Here is a 20,462-nt window from a genome sequence, read left to right as displayed (position 1 = left end):
CCTGGGGACCTAATTAGCTCAATACCCAATACCAGGTCTTCTGTTGCCTATAAAAGCAAAGGCAGTATATAATGCATGTGTGTGCAGAGCAGACTTCTTGATTACAGTCTTTACAGTTACTAATACCTTTAGGAAAGCCTGGTTTTATTGGAACAATAGAACTGATTGCTGCAAGACTGTTTTAGAAGGGATTCTGTTTTATAAGTGGTGTTACAAAATCAAAATATTTATGAAAGACATGTTCCAGAAGGAAAGACAAGAAGAATTACCTCAAGTCCTTGGATAGCTTAGCTGTTAACAGGTCTCTACTTCTATTATGGTCTGTAATAATTTGCTACAAAAGAGAGAATGCTGCACTGTATCTCAGTAGTTTTTCTGCTTGGTAAGTAATTGTAGTTTGGCTTTCCAGCCAGTATCTGGGGACATTGTGCTGCCATAACACATTCAGGGAGTGGGAATTGGCAGGCGGTTTACTGGCATCAGAGAATCTAACAGATCATTGACTTTATCCCCTTTTATCCAAAATCAGTTATAAATTGCAAACATGTAAGTTGAAAAAAATGCTATATTTAGAACACAGGTTGCTCTGCATTATTATTCTATATTCCCTCTTCTCACAGTTTTCAGAATGAATTAAAAGAAATATTGGTTTGCAAATTTGCTATTTACTCCTATACCAGTCAAAAGATACAACACGAAACAATCCAGTGCAAGTCTTAAAACATTCAAAATATGTGTTTTATTGGGCCTAAAAAGTACTAATAGAAATAGGCATATATTTTTTGAATCACTGTTTATGGTTGTAAAAAAATAAGATAAAACGATGTTGTTCTGAGATGATACCTGTATCTGTAGGCTGGATTTAAAGTAACTAGCTGCAATGCAGAACTCACAACTTTATCCAGCTCTTGACCTGAGGTCAACAAATTATCTTTTCAATGATGAAAGATGATGCAATTTTTCCCCTGTGTGTGCGTGTCCAGTATTTCCAGACGCAATTTTTTTTTATTTATTTACGAAAAAAATAGAAAACACCAAACATCCAGTTTTTTTATCCTTCTTCTATATAGATTGAAGCTCTTTTCTTCCTACCAATTGCACCTAGTTGTGATTTTTTTCCCCAAAAAGCTGAAAATAGTTAAAGAATTCATTTCCTCCTTCACCCTGACTTGATAATGTGGGTGAGCATTGCTTCTTTAGGCCTTGTTCAAGAAACTATCCATATTATTCAACAAGTAACCAAGAAGTAAAGCAAGTTTACGATTTAACAAAGTTCTAACACACTTGCGGTCATTTCTATCTACCGAATCACACAAGGACATGATTGTGATGGTTGATTGGCCTGTGGCACAAGGGACAGAGAGAGCTCTTGGTAAGACAGTTTCTGGTGCCAGAGAATTAGCAGTCATGGCGAGAGAAAGGCTTCCCCCAGGCTGCCATGTTCTGTTTTGTTAATCTATCCCAGTTTGGACTCCCTGGTTGGCTGTTGGCCTCTACCCCTCGTCACTCCCCCAGAGCTTCCCCATTGGTCCCCGTTCCCTGGTCCTGCCTTTTCCCCACCCCCAGATAAAACTGATTTTCAGGCTCTCGTTCATATTTGCCTCTGCACCCTTTGACAGTGTAGCAGCAATAAATGCTCCTGCTGGAACGCACACAAATGCCCTTCTCGACTCTTTGCTACCAACTGTAACACTGAACCCACCCGTGCGTCTGTGGGGGCACGCGGTGCCCCACGGAGCCGAGCAGGGACAGTAATACATGATAAACTGTAACTAATTAAGAACAAAATATTACATATTGACTATTCCGTTAAAATTGTCATATAAGTGTATCCGCAACCAGTATGCCATTGCAATTCAAATCAAAAGTTAAACAAGAATATTTCACAGGTCTCCTAGAAAATGATATTGAATAAATTCTTTATAACCTCTCTTGCATCTTGTACAAAACTTGATTTATTCAAAAAGAAAATCTCCAAATTTATTTCCACATAAATGAAATCTTTCATGTGGACCTCTCTGCAGTGTGTCTTCCAACAGCAGCTGAAATCTTTTTTTAGAGCCTGAACTCAAGTTCTTTTCTTTTCTAACTCAGTTTTTGACTTGAATGCTTTTGTCAGTGCAAAGCTCTCTCTTGTTAGAGAGGTGGTCTGCTGTCTGAGGACTAAATTAGTTCAGTGGGGCAGAGGTGAAGGATGTCTGTAGTAAGAAAAGCTCCCCTTTTCTAAAGGAGGGTTTTTTTGCAAAATGCAAAATCACCTCCTTCCCTGTACAGTGATCTGGTGGCTTTCTCATAATATGGCCCAGAAATGGGTAGCACCAGAGATGAAGCAAATTGTTCTGAGCCAACCAAATTCTTCCTATATCTTTCTTGTGCTGAGAAGACAGTCTTTTCAGGCCTAACATCCTTTGAAAGCAATAATTATTTTAGCCAGTGATTGCAGATTTTACCAAATGCCTTTTTTACACAGTTCTGATCTCAATACCACAGGGGAGCAGTTTGTTCCTCTATATGAGAGGAAAACCAACAGTATTTTCAATTTCATCTTGAAAACCTTAGCCCAGATCTCAGGAACTTATGACTGTGTCTCTTTGATGTGGGAAAATGTGATGCAACTACAAGGCCTTTTCATTAAAATAATGTGCTCTCATGTTATTCTAAATGACTTTTGAACCTTTTCCTTGAAAGAAGTTTAGTCATTCTCTAATGGTTTCTGTTTATAATCAACATATCTGTTATCTGATCACAGCTGAAGGTCTTTACAGCTTAAGTCAAAAGAGCTATCTCTGTCTCTGCCAAGGTCAGTGTCGGGGTCTGGTTCCTTGCAAGCATAATTTTCTCGTCATTATTTTCCCCAGTGCTTGTCTTCTGCAGAAGCTGGATGCATCCAGTTTGCCTGGAACATATCTCTTTGAGTCTGATGAGACCACTCTAGATTGTTCTTAGAGAAAGGAGTGTCTACTAGGCCTCCTGTAATGCCAGTGTTTTTACAGAAAATAAAAAGTAGGTTAAACAGGTGCTCATTCCCTGAAGAGACATAGCCAGTCACCTTCTAGTACATATGTCACCCAGTAACTCACTAATCTATCACAGAATAGACATTGCTGGGAGCTTCCAGGCTTTGGCTCTATTATGGTTCCATATATATACAAGAGAATTGAGGTCACAGAACGGGATAGTGATCCTCTAAACATAGATATTCTCTCTGGACAATTCCATATCATTCAAGGCAGACATCTTTCAGAGACTAAAAAGGTTTGGAAGATTCAATGAAGCGACTGCAGAAATTGAGCTAAGAACTGGTTAGCTCCCATTTTCACCTGCCTCCACAGAGATTAAGAGGAACCTGAGTAAAATTACAGCCTCCCAAACCTTCAAATTCTTATCCAATGCTATTGGGACATAAAAAGACAAACAGCAAATGCACAGCTGTTGTAGGTTGCCCCTGGCTGGATAACAGGTGCCCAACAAAGCTGCTTTATCATTTCTTTCCTTAGCTGGACAGTGAAAGAAAATAGAACAAAAGGCTTGTGGGTTGGGATGAGAGGGAAAGATCTGTTCAAAGCATTTACGGTCACAGGCAAAATAGACTCAGGAAAACATTATTTCATTTATTACCAATCAAATCAGAGTAGGATAATGAGAAATAAAAATAAACCTTAAAAACACCCTCCCCACCACCACTCCCATATTCCCAGGCTCAACTTTACTACCAATTTTCTCTGTCCAGCCCCTTCAGCAGCTCACAGGGACTGGGATAGGGACCTGCATTCAGTTCATCACACATAGTCTCTGCTGCTTCTTCCTCCTAAGTGGAAGTGGGTCCCTCCCACAGGAGTCCTCAATAAAGTTCTCCAGCATTGAGTCCTTCCCATAGGCTGTAGCTCTTTACAATCTGCCCCGAGTGGGTCCCTTCCATGGAGAGCAGTCTTTCTGGAACAGACTGCTCCTGTGTGGGTCCTCCACTGGGTGTCTTCATCAGTGAAGGACCCACACTTCTTCCCTGGCAATTGGAAAAAACTAGTTAGGAGATTTTGCTTTCAAAGTAGCTACAATGAAACTTACCTTCCTGAAAAAGTGTGTACTTATATATCTCATATCATAATGGTATCTTCAACCAACCGCCTGTCACAGAAATTTGGCAATGTTTGCCTAAAACCAATTTTTCATCTTCCATCTTATTGACAGGGAAAGTTGAAAGCAGGTTCTCTTGCCTTGAAAGGTATTTTACTCTCCAGATTCTTGTCATATCCTTCTGTTTATAGAATCAATAATTTGAATTTATACAGTAAAAGACACCTAGATAAATCCAAACTTTATCAGAAATCAGGAAGTCCAGAATTATCAAAAAACTGACAGAATATTTTTGTTGAATCAGGACTACAGTATTGGAATATATTTCTTGCAAAATTCTGGTAGAAGAACACCATATATGATGATCTAAGAATTATCTTCAAGCTAATGGAAGCCTTATTAGTAAAATCAAAATAAAACAATTAGTTATTCATCCAATTACTAACAATCCTAACACTCATAGTTCAAATCATCAAACTACAGAAGAGTTTCATTGGTAATACAGTGTAAAATGATGCACTTATATTTCCTAATATTTTCTCTAGTGCTATGCTCACCCTGCCAATATCCCTCCACATCCAAAGGCTCACAACTTCAGTCTTCCTCAGGAAGAATTTGCATGAGAGGAGGGGAAAGCTAGGTATTAAAAGTCACCAGTATGCTTAGTTCTTTACCAGCTAATCTATAATATAAATTGGCATGAAAAAAATTATTTTTAGTTCCACTACTCCAAACCTCAAGTAGATTTAAGGTTACTCTTAGATTTTCATAACATAGTCATCTTATTCTTTATTCTCTGCTTCCCATCTAAAATTTCTATATCATCCATCAGTACATTGTTAAAGTTATTCAATAACTTCCTCCAGCCCTAAAGGCCTAGTGTTTGTTTCTCTGTGCCCATATAAACTTTTTAGATCTCTACCATACACAGAGAGCTAAACCAAGAGAAAGTACTCAACAGTCACCTCACCTTTAGACAACAGTTATGGAGAAAACAACATAAAATCAGTTCCTGCTAAGATAAGGCCACACCACGCCTAAAGTGGTGAGTTAATACAAAGTCAGATCAATCTTTTAACAGTACTGGAAAAATAGCGTTTACTAGGCCACAGTAGCTATGCCTTACAATATGTAAATACAAAAAGTCTGCTATACTAACAAAAACTAAATGAAAATTAAGAAGCTACAACTCTATGTGTGTCTGTTACTGAAAAATGTCTAGGTTCATCTGATTTGCTTTCATCACAGACTCTTCCTGAAAAAGGAAATACAACCTTTTTCCACACCATTATGATGAGTTAACTGTAAAAAACCACATATGGGCTTCCTGGAAACTTTTGATTTCAGAGACTGTGGAGCAGACTAGAAGTCTCTATTTGGTCTGTAAAAACCTACAGGGTAAACCTAAAATCAGATAATCATCAGTGAAAATGTAAATACCAGCTTTTATTTAATTTTGCTGGGGTTTATATAATTTTTTGGTTTCTGCTTGTATCCTGTTGTGCTTCCACAGGCAAGCAGCTAGATCTCTCTCATTCCAGTGAAAATTTAATATTAAACCACTATTCTACTGCTGGACAGAGGAATCCTGAAAGAAATACTCTTCATGATAAATTCCAGTAATTTTTGACCCTCAGCTTTCCTCAGAGAGCCAAATCAACAATATTGATAAGGTTTCATATTACCATCTCAGGAGCACAACAAGGTTAAGATAATTGCTGTGTCAGCAAGATGCTGAGCTTTTGACTCATGCCTTTACAAAACCAAGGTTGGATTATTGCAATTTATTGTTGGCAGCTCTCCCAGACTGTTCACTGTGTAGGGTGCATTTCACACAAAACTCAGCAGCCAAAACATTCAAACACTAATACAAAATGACCAAACATGACAAGTAGTAACATCACCACCAGATATATGATGTTGGAATCCTGATCTGGTATAAAGAAACAGTGAAACAAGTACTTGTTGTTAACCGTGTACGTAACCAGAAATTATTTAATCTAAGGGTTATCTGCTTGTCATTTTAGAAAGTAACTTACTCGTCCTACCACTATGTCTTTGGCAATACTTTGTCTCTTTTACTTCTGTGGAATGCTGAGCTCTAAGCTTCTGTTTCATTTAAATTTAGATTTGAATATCCAACTAATATTTTTATCTTGATAATAGTATCTTGGATGGATTGGTCATTAGAGTATCCTAATTCTTATTTTGCTCTGTATTTTTCGATTTAAAATTATAAAAAAAAAAAAATAAAAACATATGTAAGATGTACACTTTTTAAGTTGGTCAGCTTTTGCTGGGACACAATCAGGTTTACAAGTATTAACTCAACAATATCTGAAATAGTCTAAATCTATCTAGCACTTTCCATCTCAAGATTTGAAAATGTTTTACAAACAATTATCTATACATATATGAATAATTTATATTTTTGCAAAACAGAGCAGATATTATTTTTATCATTAATAATGATAATAATAGCAACAATAATAATATTAATAATAATAGCAGGAAAATAATAATATCATAAAGGTCTAAAAAGCAAGAACTTTGAGTTTTGTGCCACATATAGTTGCAAGTAAAGAAAAACTTATGGAAAGGCTGTCTTTTCATGACATTTAATAAAGCAAAACATAAATTTCAGTGAACAGATTTTTGCTTTTGGCTTAGACTTTTAATAAGAGTGGCAAAAAGAAACTTATCTATATAAAGTCCAGCTGCTCTATTTTGCCTATAAAAGAGTTAGGCAAAACGATAGAATGTTGTTGCTATTTCTAATGCATTCCTTTCTCGTTAATAGAAACACCATGCTGAGTTCCTAGGAAACAGAGAAACATAGAATGATTTATGTTGGAAAGGGCCTCTGGAGGTCAGTTAGTCTGACCTCCAGCTTAGGGCAAGCCTACATTAGGCTTCTCAGATCCTTGACCAGTCTTGCTGTGATTATGTCCGATTATGAAGGTTCACAACCACTGGACATCCTCCTCCAGTGTTTGACCACCCTCACTGTACAAAAAGTTCTTCCCTATTTCTAGTCAGGATTTCCCAGGCCCAACTTGTGTCCTCTGTCTCTAACCTTTCCAATTCAAGAAGAGTCCAGTTAGATAGCTGAAGAAGCAGAAATATTACCTTTTCTTCTTCTATTCTTTCAGCTGGACAAACCTGTTTCTTACAACTTCGCTTTGTACCTCTGTGCTCCATCCCCCGATGCTGATGGCCTTCCACAGGCCACACTGCGGAAGGTTTTTCTTGCACTGTGGACTGCAAGACCAGGGGCAATACCCTAGATGTGGTCTCACGAGTGCCAGATGGCAATCATTTCTCTTGACATCTTAGTTACACTTGCTCATACATCCTAGGATACACCTGATTTTCTCTGCAGATGCTTCTTTGATTGCATATAAACTCTGTCCCAGATTTGTCTCTCTATTCACTTCCCACAGACAGAGCTAAACCACTGGTGAGATGATTTTTAAATTTTGTCTGTACTGATGAGAAGCATCAAGCTGAGTTTGGGATGGGATGGAATGAGAAAAAGAGTGTACTATAAAACTGGCATGTGTCTTGAGCTCATACATTATAGTACCCACTGGAATTATGACTTTTAGTGTTCAGCTTGTTCTTGTGATGGTCTTTGCAGACACCCTGAGGATCAGGTCTGGTAGGCCAGTGGTTATTTTTGAAAAACATCCTCCTGTCCATTATTGGCTCTGTGTGCCAAATCTTTCCTAGCACACAGAGGCTGTGTGATCCCACACACATATTTTTCATTAGCATATTTAGTATTGTGGATTGTGGAAATACTCACAGCTTTTTACTGGCTAGGCTCGTAGTCCAATGCCTTAGAAAGCCTCGAGCAGCCTAGAGAGGTAGCACGGGCAATCCAGCATTTCAGTAGCTCTGAAAGCAGCAAAATGGTAGCTGCAAAGCTGATACCACCAGTAGAAGCAAAGAGGGAGAAATATAGCCTTCAGCTTGCCTAATTCCTGCAATTAGAAGCTTTCAAACAGAGACAGAGACACACAAACGTTCACAGAAGGACTGCAAAGCCAAGAGGGCTGGCACCCTCTCAGGCCCTTCTTTTATTGGGAGAAGGGGAAAGGGGAGGACTGGGGGTGGACCCGGGGTGACCGGCCAATCAGACACTGCTAAAGAGTTTGAGTTACATTTGGTTTTGCCTACACTTGGAATAAAGGAGTTCAGAGCACATGGCAGAGGCAAGTCCTGGCTTGTCTTGGGGAGGGGAAAGGGAAGCTCGGAACAGGCAGCAACAGTGGATAGTGTAGATCATACCTGGAGATAAATCTGTGTAAAATTTGGGGGTGTTAATAGTCTTCTTCTAGAAGAGCACTGATGATAGTGTCTTCAATCGCCCCTGACCTCTCTGACACAGTAGCTAACAACCGATTTTCCCTATGTCATACAGCTCTAACAATGTGTTCCCTGCTGGTGCCTGGCTCTGCTCCACTGGTGATGATCACTCACTTTCTCTAAAGTTGTTTCATCAAAAAAAAAGAAGAGATTAAACCAGGACCATCCAACTACAAGATAAAATTTTTGTCCATAAAATTGTGTTCTTGGTTTTAAATAGAACATTGAATGTCTGCTTTATCATATCCACAAACAAACAAACAAAACCAAGTCATTTAGCTTCAAAAGTCTTCATGATTCTTGCATTCTTATTTAAACCAAGTTCTTAGTCAGAATATGTGGCTGCCTTTCATCCACCAATGAAATTTTTAATCAATGAGGTAATGATTGAGCAATATCCAAAATTACTTAAGTTCCCTCTTAGATGAAGATCCAGCTCAACACAAAGTCATTCAAAAAGGTTCAGGCTTGAACATTTACTTACAAAACTCTCATGCCCAAACTGGATACAAAAATATATTTCCACTCATGGCTGTAACTACTAATATTTTCAGGTGTTCTTCTGCTACTTCAAATGCAGAAATATAAGCTTTGTATCTAAAGATTCAACTGAGTAATACCTTTTATCCTAAGTGTACATTGACAGCAATTTCATGTTTGAATTGTTTTAGTTAATCGTATGTGAATTATCACAATACTAGGTACTTTTAAACCCACTTGACAATATGACTTTTTAATACTGAAGTTGTACAGTGGCACCTGTAATCACTTATATGGTAGCAGCAAAATTATTAGGTAATTCTTTATCAAAGCAGCACTAACAGCCTCATTAAAAACAAGTTTAATTTTAAAAGACAGCCCATGTTATACCACAAGTGAAAGAATTTATATGACAAATTTCTAATGGATAATTTATTCCTTGCAGAAGAAAAATGCTTGAAAATACTGAATGTATTAGGAAAAAAAGTAATGAATATTTAAGGACTTTCACATAATTCTGATTATTTCTGAAGTTCCCTCCTGAATGACAAACTATTTAACTGCATGAACAATTGCAAAGATTACACAGTTCTCCTGTTCCTGTAAATTTGTGTAGATGTAATAGCCAATATAAAATATGTGGTTATTGTGTAGCATGAATTATTAAGTATCAAGTAAGGACTTTTCTCAATTACAATGAAAGATTTTAATAAGATCAGTCTGATTTTTGATGTTGTGGAGAATTTCTGTCACCTCTTGTCCAGATAGTTTTCATGCAGATTAAAGAAGCTAGGCTGATTTTTCGGATGTGTGTAACGTACACAGAGTTATTCTGGATGCTGAGTGAGCTACACCATTTCTTCTTTGCATACAAACCACAGCTAATTCATAAAATTTTGTCTCTACCTATTTTAGAGACAGCAGAAGGATACAGATGGATACTTAGCAAAAACTCCAAATAGGCAAAACATTTACTGACAGTAAACATTTTAGTTTTCTTAAATAGGGAGAGATCCTGATAACAAATCTTGTAGCTGCAATCCATCTCATCATATATCTGGAATATGCCAAAAATAAAAAGAAGCTCTCTTAACCTTCTTATACTTGTGAAATTTTCTGAGATTTATGAGAACTTAGAACAGATATGTCCAGATTTGATAGCCAATCCTTCTCTGACTCAGAGGCGTTTAGTAGGTCTCTCAATGTCTTCTGGAGTTACTTTAAGAAATTCTTCACTATGAGGGTGGTGAGGCACTGGAACAGGTTGCTCAGAGAAGTTGTGGATGCCTTGTCCCTGGAAGTGTTCAAGGACAAGTTGGATGGGGCTCTGAGCAAATTGATCTAGTGGGAGGTATCCCTGCCCATGACACAGAGGTTGGAACTAGAAGATTTTTTAAATCCCTCCCAGTCCAAACCACAATTCTATAATTCTATGATTCATATCATCTTTACAACACCTCTCTGCAAGCAACCAGAATTGTCTGCTTGATGCAAGCTGAAATGCAACATGATGGGAAGCAACTCTTTGACCATCTAATATATTGCCCTGACAGAGGAGTATCATTGCGTCTCCCTAGCGCCTGCTGCCCGTCGGAAATTTTACATTAGTACTTGACCTTACCAAGGACCAAGCACTGGTCCCTGGACTTAGCAGAACTCTGTCAAGGGCCAAATAAATAATTTGTACCCTCATCACAGGAAAATATCTCCAGATGATACAAATGTAACAACAATCCACTGTTTTCTCACTACTGTCAGTAGATATTAACTGTTAGAATACTAACCCCCTACAGATGACCAATTTAGAATAAATAAAAAGAAAGTGAGATGAGATTATATTACATTAAATTATAAAATAAAACATAAAATAAAATATAAATCAGTCTTACTAATGTCCTTGCAGATAAGGTACTTTCAGTTCTTTCCGCAAAAATGAGATTTCTGGCACTCTTGGTACACGTAAAATGCTAGACATAATCTGCATTCTGAAGCTTGAAGTGACCTTTTACTGGGACCATGTTTGATGATTTTGTTTCAATCAGTAGCCATACAGTTAGGCCAGTCTGCTGGTCTCTGAATTTATTCAATATGATCTTTTTTAACCATCTGAACAAGTTCAGGTTTTATTTTATTTCTCTTTCCTAATGAGGCTTCTTTTACTGCATGCAGTTTTGGCAGGATACCAGTGACTATATCTGTGTGGTACATTCTGTCCAGAATGCTTGGTAGCCTGTTAATTATCTCACATGTTTGTTAAGGACTGTCCTATGAATCCTCTTCAGAAATGATCTATAAGTTCATTTGCTTATCTGCATTTGCAGACTACCCTTAACTCAGTGTTAAGGTATGTGTATGGTGGGTCTGCTCACGGGATATAATTTAATCACTGAAGTTCAGAGCTAACTTCATAAGATAGTAGTTGATCACTGCCTTATCTGCATTACTAGGCAAGTGAAAAGACCTAAAATCTAAAATAGTGTACAATAGTCAATACAAAATCAGGTATCTAAATGGAGCATTTGTGCTATTTAAGTTAAAAATGTCAAGTGGATAACTTAAATATTTATTGCAGTTTTTAGCTAATGTGTTTAGATTACACTAATTACAGTCATCTCTTATTGGGCCTTAACACTGTGGTGCAGCTGGCGTGATCTAATGGCACAACTAACAATTTATTATGTATCATAGCTCAGTTTGGATTTAAAATACTATTAGTAGGGTTATAAAACTGGGGGGTTTGCTTTGACATAAATCTGCATTTTATGGATACGAGGTGTATCTATTCCCTTTATTATGTACTAAAATATTTAGAGTAGAACTCATGAATATGTTTATGACATTCAAAAATTTACTAGGTGACATTTATTCCTTGTGTGAAATTTGTATTTGATTATGAAAATGTAAGAGAAAGTACAGGCATTAGTTGATTTACACAATGGAATTGCTTGGCCAGATTTCTTATGTGTCACCATAACATTTAAGGTATAATAAAAAATTGCAGCTACTTTGTTGCAAGTTATTCAATTTAATCTTCTGAAGAGATTTTTATTGGTGGTGTTTGGAAGCTGACCTTTACCTGCATGACACTTTCAACAAGAAATGTCAAGAAAGCTTACAAATTACTTTTACAGGGCATTAATAGTTTATAAAATTTATCTTGGATCATTTAAGGAAACCCACATACTACATAAACACCCTGCTATAACAGAGGTGTTTGACACTTCAGAGCACCATGAAAAGGAATTTGATTTCTTACAGATCATGAAAGAATGGAAGTAGTAAGAGCCAAACTGTGACACTTCACTCATTTTAAATTGATCTTAATTTTAAGAACGCACGTACTTACTATAATGGAACAACAGAAGAGTAAGATGATGTTAAGTATGAGACATCAGGACATGCTTCTAGGTACTGCATCCTCTCAAGGAGTGCACTGACTGCCTCAAATATCTTGAGAACTTTGGCCATGGAAATACTTCTATGTAAGAATTTGAGAAAAAAAAAATCTTATCTAAAATGGACCCAGAGCAAGGCAGCAGAAAAGAATCTAACTCCATATTTCTCCCTGCACTTATATCCAAGTTTGACAACTTTTCTACAGAAGTTTTGCCCGAGGTGGAAGTAAAGCATCTAATTCTGGGCTAGAAAAATTATTTGACTGAGACTAATTGTTTTTCTTGCTGTGGATATTCTAGATCGCTTCAGCTGAGTGATTCATCCTGTCCTCCATTCATAGCTGGTAGAAAAAATAGGCACTTTTAGAGCACTATTTATCTAGTTTTGAAATAGGTCGCTTAAATAATCTGAATCTCACTCTGAAAACACATAGGTATCCACTGGGTACAAAAGAGACCTAAGCTCAGATGTAGATGTTTTTATTTGGGTTATCTGAATATCACCCCTCCTGTTTATTCAATGGGAGAAAGATTAATGAACATTCAGTAAATAAACCATCATGGGATGTGTAGTATTTTTTTCACAAAACAAGGGAATTATCTAGTGCAAAAATAGGCTTTTAAAAGTATATTAATAGTAAGAGAAGGTCTAAGAAAAATATTAGTCCCATACTTGTTGAAGATGGCCACCTGACCAATGGGGACTAGGAAAAAGCAGAAGCATTCAAGGTTTTTTCCCCCAGTTTTTAATGTTAATGAGACCTTGGGCAGCTCAGTCACCTGAGATGGAGTATCACAACTGTGAGAACTTTTGACTGGTTTTAAACCCTGAAATTTTATGAGCTAAATGCTCTTAACTCCATAGAACCTGATGGATTTCATCCCAGAGTACTGAAGGAGATAACAAATGTTACTGCAGGACCCCTCTCCATCATCCATCAGCAAAGGTCTTGGGAGTCTGGGAAGGTTCCTGCTGACTGGAAGCCAGCCAATGTTATCTCAGTCTACAAGAATGGCATGAGGGACTCAGAAAACCACAGGCCTGTTACTCTAACCTTACTTTCTTAAAAAATTGTGGAGATCATACTGGTCAAATTGAAAGGCATTTAAAGGACAGTACAATGATCAGACTCAGTCAACGTGGTTTCACAAAGGGAAAGGGCTGTTTGCCTTGCAGAGAGATCTAGATAGATTGGACCATTAGATGATGGCTAATGGGATGAATTTTAATGTCAAATGACAGATTCTGTAGGTAGGCACAGGCACAAGTATGAATTGGGAGAGGAGCAGCTGGAAAGGAGTCCTGCAGAAAGGGCCCTGCAGGCGCTCTCTGACAGCAGGCTCAGTGTGAGTCATCAGCGTCTCCTGGTGGCCAAGAGGACAAACCCCATCCCAGGGTGCATCAAGCACAGCATCACCACCTGGTCAAAGGCATTGATTATCCCGCTGTATTCAGCATCGGTGTGGCCTTAGCTTGAGTGCTCTGCACAGTTCTGGGGCCTCTAATTAAGAAGGATGTTAAGGCATTTGGACATCCAAGGTGTCCAGAGGAAGGAGAGAAAGCTGGTGAAAGTGGTGGAAGAATGTCCTGTGAGAAGCAGTTAAGGATTCTCTAGGGTTTCTCTAGTTTGGAGAAAAAGAGACTGAGGTGTGATCTCGTTGCCTCCTATTCCTTGCTGAGGAGGGAAGATGGCAAAAGGGGAGTCCTGAACTCTTCTCCCTGGGATCCAATGATAAGACTTATGGGAATGGTTCAAAGCTCTGTCAGGAAAGGATCAAATTAGATATTCGCAAAAATTTATTTACCAAATGGTGGTTAAACACTGGACCTAGGCTTCCTAGAGAGGTGTCAATGCTCCAAGTCTGTCAGTGTTTAAGAGAAAATTGGAAAATGCCCTTAGTAACACACTTTAACTTCTGTTTAGCCCTAAACTGGTCAGGCAGCTGTAGTCATTGCACGCCCCTTCTAACTGAAATGGACTGTTCTGTTCTGTTCTATTGAATCTTCCAAGGTGCTCCTTTGCAGTACGTCTGGTTTAGGTGTCCTTTCCCATTCTCTTGAAAAGTTCAGTTGCTGTATTGATTTAACTATTAGGTCAATATCCTTAGATAGCGTGAATTTTTGGGAAATACTGTGTCTTCTTTGTTCTTTCGGTTACTTCAGTGCACAGGTGTTTTACTGCATTTAAATAATCCTTCACACATCTATGTTATTTCCTCTCAAGCATTGATATGGCTGTTTGATAGCATAAAACGTGATGCTGAAAGAGAAAATGTCAGTTATTTGGCTTAAGACACCAGTCAGAAAGTTCATGTGGAGCAAGTCCTTTCTTTTTTATTAATAAATTGTAGGCTTATAACATTTTTTATTTTAATTGATCTTTTGAAGAAACTGCTGGCTGTTGCACTCCCAATGAAGAAAAACCCCATGTACAGAAATGCTATACGCCTAACATCAGTGATCATAAACCAGTCTCCCTTTGGCTTAACTGCTTAGAAAATACCAAGAATTTTCCTTAAATTTAATGTTATGGACAAACTAATGGAGAAAACAGTCAAGGCAAATTTAGGCTATGTATACAATGCTGCACCACTAGCAAAATACCACATAAATGAAAAGAACCTGTCACCTTATTTACAGAAATACAAAATGAGTAAAGTACTTCTGCTTACTGGAAAGAGTTGAAGATTATGAAAGTAGTGTAATTTATGAATGTTATTTTCATTTTCATACTTGTCAGCAGGAAAACAGAAGGGAAGTTAACTTTATTGTGTTGGTTTTGTTCAGCCCATATCCAATACCACTGGAATGTCCACTCCAACCCTAAAAGAACTCAGGGCGTTCATACTTTAGAAGTGCTTTATCTGATGCATCAAAATGTCTCTCGTGAACGAAGCCAAGCAGCTCCTGCAAAGCAGAATAAACTCACAGACAGATGCCTGTAAGGGCAGATACAGCTGGTTAGCAACAGCAGGAAAGAACACTTCCCACTAAAGAACCACGCCATCTCTCACCTCTCAAGTAAGCTTAAGGAAGAGACATAAACTCAAAGCAACTTCAGCCTCAAAAGAGGTTCTGAACTATAATTCTTTATTTCACTAGACACCAAAAACATTTGATTTAGTGGAAACCCTGGTTTCATGACACATTATTCAGTTGCAGGAGAAAATGCTGTGTCTCTTTCACAGCAATCCAAACATTGTTTCTTCCCTTTGTCCTTCTGTCTCATAGATACCAAACACCTACTTTTCTCCTTGGATTTTCTTATTAACATAATTAAGTTAAGCTGAGAGCAATTATTCCCAGCCTATACTTAGTGTGAACTATGTTACTTTTACACCTGAATGGCATCTGGGACGCCTACATATCTGAAAAGTTCTGCTTTCTCTTCCAGCTACAGCCATATGTCTAGTAAAAAATAATGCTACTTTATATAGTTTGTCCTTTTTCTATATCTAGAGGATTATCATTGTTACACCACTACTGCAAAATGCTATTATTCCGCAATTTTAAAGTGGAAATAAAATATAGAAAAATCAGAGTGATTCTTATGGTGGATTTTGTGGTAAAGTGGGTTTCTGTTGAAATGTTGTGTTTGATGTTGATGTGTATGACATTTCATTTATTGAATACTGCAAACAGAGGCTAAAGGTTGCTCAAAACAACTTTCAGTGTTCTCTGCTCTTAGAAATCCACTCCAGGATTATAATCAAGCATTTATTTATAAACCACTAGAGTTACAGTAGGATGATTTGGCATTTATAAACAAGTCTCTTGTTTGCTGAATTTTATGTGTATATGTGAACACCCACAGAGTTTGCACGTAGGATATAATTTCCAGAGGTGATTTTTGCCCTGTGTAGAATGGGAATTAATTTTGCATGGTAGCGGCCTTTTCCCAGCAGCTAGCATTTCCATAGCTGGTTGCTGTTTCACTCACCCATACTTTTCTATCACATACTATTTTTTCAGCAGCCCTCTTGTATGCCCAAAGAAAGAAAACATTTATCCACAACAAAATCAAAAGCTGTGAAAAAATGCTACTGAACGTATCTTTTTTCTTTTGTGATTACAGAAAGTCCACACCTTTTCAGACTTAACTGTTGCAAAGTCATGGGTTTAAGACTTTAAGGATCAGAACTTTGAATTCTGTTTATTTTGACAAATAATATCAATATTAAATATTTTATTGCATTAAATAACACAGCTCTCTTATTAAGACACTTTAAAAAATAACGGTTTATATAAACTATTGTTATGCTTTTGTTTCTTTGTTTATCAGAACTCTTTAACCCTATCTGTAACTGAAGTAGCAGAGCCCTGCCTCTCCAAGATAAAGATTTCAACAGAGAAAATGAGATTAGAAGGAGCCTGCAAAAGCATTTTTTAGATAAGTCTCAAATGTCAAAGCACAGGACTCACTACCTCGTGCTGTTGAACCTATTGAAAAAATACTTGTAATAGTTTTTATACATATTTTTGAAGGATTGTTTTGATTGGCAGTTGCCATAATGCTTGAAGAAGTTCTCAATGATAAGTCAGTGTGAGGACATTTAAAGATTTTCTTCATTCTAATTAACTGATGGTAATGATAGATGTAAGCTCAAGGCAGTGACATTGTTCCTTCAGGCAAGGACAAAAGTAGTCCTGTTTGTTCCAGTATAGATAAAGATCTGATTTGCCTGTTTACCATAGTAGAATTGACATGAACTTTAATCATTCAACTGATGAATGAAGAGATGCAAAGCTGTAAGAAATGCATCATTTATTTTACAAATTAATAGATGTCATAAGCATTGAAAATCACACTGTATTAAACAGCCCATAGTGCTTTCCAAACCATTTTGATCACCAAGAAAGTGAGGATAACTTAATAATTACTTTAATGTATTATACAGGGTCACAGAAGCACTTGTGAAACCTTGTCAGCCCAAGAAGTCTCTGGGTCCTTGTCTTAGAAATTACTACCGCTGCAATAGTCAGCTGGAAGGATTTTGTGCTTCAGGTGTGTCTGCACAGCATCTTTCAGCTTAACTTAAGTGGCATGAAGAGATAGCTTTAAGATAGATGACAGACTCTGCACCCTACAGCTAAGGCATGGGCAGGCATTTTGTTCTGTCCCCCCTCCCTGTGAAGGAGCTCCATCAGGAGGGAAGAGCAGAAAATCAAGGACAGGTATCTCTGGAAGACTGGTTAGATCTCCCATGTTAATCCTTTATCCTCCTGCACATGGCAACTAAGGCTTCTTGCATCAGCAAGATATATCTTCCAAGGAAGAAAGGATGAGAGGGACAAAATGAAAATTGAGCCAAATATTAAAAACCCTCAAAGGGCTGTGTTTATAGCTCTCTTATTATTCAGTTCTCCTAAGAGCTGCCATTTAGCATTAAGTATTTTGAGAATATTTTTGTATGGTAATGACCGTCATCAGTAATAAATTTCATTGGTGTCCATGTTTTTTATGTCTTAGATGAACACTGCAGCAATTACACAGTTATAATTTCTGCAATGAGAGTGTGTAGGGGAGTCTGGCTGGGACAGGGTCAATTTTATTCAAAGCAGCCAGCGTGATGCTGTTCTAAATCTGTGACTAAGCAGTGTTGATACAGACCAACATTTTAGCTATTGCTGAGCAATTGCAATAAGATTTTCTCCATTTCTCACTCTGCCTCACTACCAGCAAGAAGGCCAGGAGTGAGCAGGAGAATGGGAGGGGACACCATCAGGACAGCTGGCTCAAAGTTACCAAGAGCAAATTCCAAGCCTTATAACATCATGTTCAGCAACAAAGAAATTGGGAGTTTGGTTTTTCCAAACACACTACTGCTTGGAGTCAGACTGGGCACTGGTCTGCCTGTGGGAGGTGAGAAGTGATGCAAATGTCTTTGCACCACTATTTATTTTTTCTCATATCCTGGCAGAGAATGCAGTACATCTTTTAGATCTGCCCTGAGGTTAGCAATAATTTCCAGTTTCATCACAAGCATATAAAAAGGAATATGCAACTGACTCTAAAGATCTCAACAAGAATTTTATGGAAAACTTTCATTTTTTAACTAAATTATTACTTTATTTCTAGAGTATTGTTAAAGTATAGACTGTACTAGCAAATTATTCTAAATTACTCCTTTTTAAAAAATGATTTAATATTTTTCCACTTACACCAGCAGTTTTTTGATTATGTCCCAAGTAAACTCTTATTAATAAATATGGATTAAAACCAGAAACAGTGTTAGGATGCAGTGTTTGATTTTAACATTTCTAGTAGAAGTGGGATTACTCCAGATTTTCATCATGGGTATTGGTAAGACACTTCAGACTATTAATTTTTTTCCATGTCTCAAATTTTCTGAAGTCAATGCTTTGACAATCTTTACTTTTGGCTTCAGGACAACCTTACTGTCACTTAGTAGCTGATTCCTAATAGCACTGAAGTTTATTTATTTGACACAACTGGAGATGAATAACTGTATGCTTTAACTTATAAAGCCAGTATAAATTGTATAATATTTTGCTCTGTTCATTTAATGGTTCCATTTCAGTGCATGTAATCCTAGCACATCATTTTCAGGATTAGGTGCCTGCTCTACACCCATCTTCACTGTAAAGAATAAAATGTGTTAAAGGGTTTTGTAATCACAGCAAGTAAGGTTAACATCACAGTCTGAATTTTACCTGTCCCAGTAATATATATCTCAGCTCAGAACTTGTTATTTCACACTGTGTTCTATCCCCTGTCATGGGAAATGAAGTTTCTCTCTCAGCCTCATAATCCTTCTCTTGATGAGGCAACTTCATCACGCTTCCCCATCTTATCTATGTTAGTTCCTTAATGTTTATTCCTCAGAGGAGAAAGACTGTACTTCCAGTATTATGTTCTCATAATGCTGCATCCTGAGGTTTTCTCCAATCACAAAATTGCAAGCCGTTTTTCTGTAAGAGTTGTTTAGTACCTTCTTTCACAGCTCAGTTCTCAAATTCCCTTATATGTTTCATATTTAATTCAAGTATCCCTAGCAAGAATCATGCATTTAATGTTTCTGCTATATTGAGTCCCCTTTCTTTTTCAGATTTCATGATTCTAAACTTGAATTTCCTACATTAACATTCTCTTCTACTCCCTGCTACTCCAAAGATTTGGTAACCATGCCATCCCTTTCTTCACCTGCCAAAACGTAACAACAAAATTAAAAATCAAGGAACTGAAAAAGAGAGGTAAGGACAAGCATCACACGTATTATTAAGAATAAAACCATATTCTACTAACAAATATTATTCCTTTACATCAAAAAAAAAAAAAAAAAAACCAAGGTGAATGTGATGTGAGAAGCTGCAAAAGCAAAATTGAAAATTACACAAATACTCCTTGGCAAAAGAGAGTTCAAGGAATTCCATCACAAGGCAAAAAAACCCAAACCACCACAGCACTCCATGATGGTAAGAGGGATATCCCTATAAGAGGGTAGCACATATATGATCCCTTATTTGATAGGTTTTCAGGGCTGCTTAGCCTATAAGTAGCTAAATATAGTCCCATGTAGGGTTCCTTATTTTCATCTATCCTTAAGAATGAGGGAGAGAAAAGGGTATAATGACCAATTTAGAGCAATGCAACAAGAAAATATGCCATTTTTCACAGAGCTAATAAAAAATCCAAGTACCAGCAACTCACATAGGCCAAACTATTCTACACTTAAACTATGAAAGACTGCGGCCTGTTACTCCACAAGAAATTCCAGTGGATAAAGAGCTTTTGTAGAAAAAAAATGTGCTCCCAGTGTGGGTGAGAGTATTGCAGTCTGGTCCTCGGTGTGTTAGAATATATTGAGCAGATTGAGGACACCACCTGTTCATACTATGTAGAAACTTGGCTAATGACTATGGTCTACTTTATCAGAGTAAATTTTAATGGAAAATGCTGGGACTCAAATTCATTTTTTCTTGCAGGCATCTTGTAGGGTGATGAAGTGATACTGGTTAGAAATTCTAAATCAGTGTAATCTTTAATAATTCTGTATCATACTGTATGCTTGCATCTATACTACTTTGATAACAATGGAATACAAATAACCATTACACAGAAGAATGAAAAAGAGAGATAGCATATGACCATGTAATATTAAGTAAAAGAGACCCACAGC

This window comes from Corvus kubaryi, unplaced genomic scaffold, assembly GCF_017639235.1.
Source record: "Corvus kubaryi isolate FWS band 111438036 unplaced genomic scaffold, C.kubaryi_AGA036_p1.0 137, whole genome shotgun sequence".
NCBI lineage: Eukaryota > Metazoa > Chordata > Aves > Passeriformes > Corvidae > Corvus > Corvus kubaryi.
The sequence above is the reverse complement of the archived record's forward strand: the minus strand, read 5'-3'. Positions refer to the sequence as shown.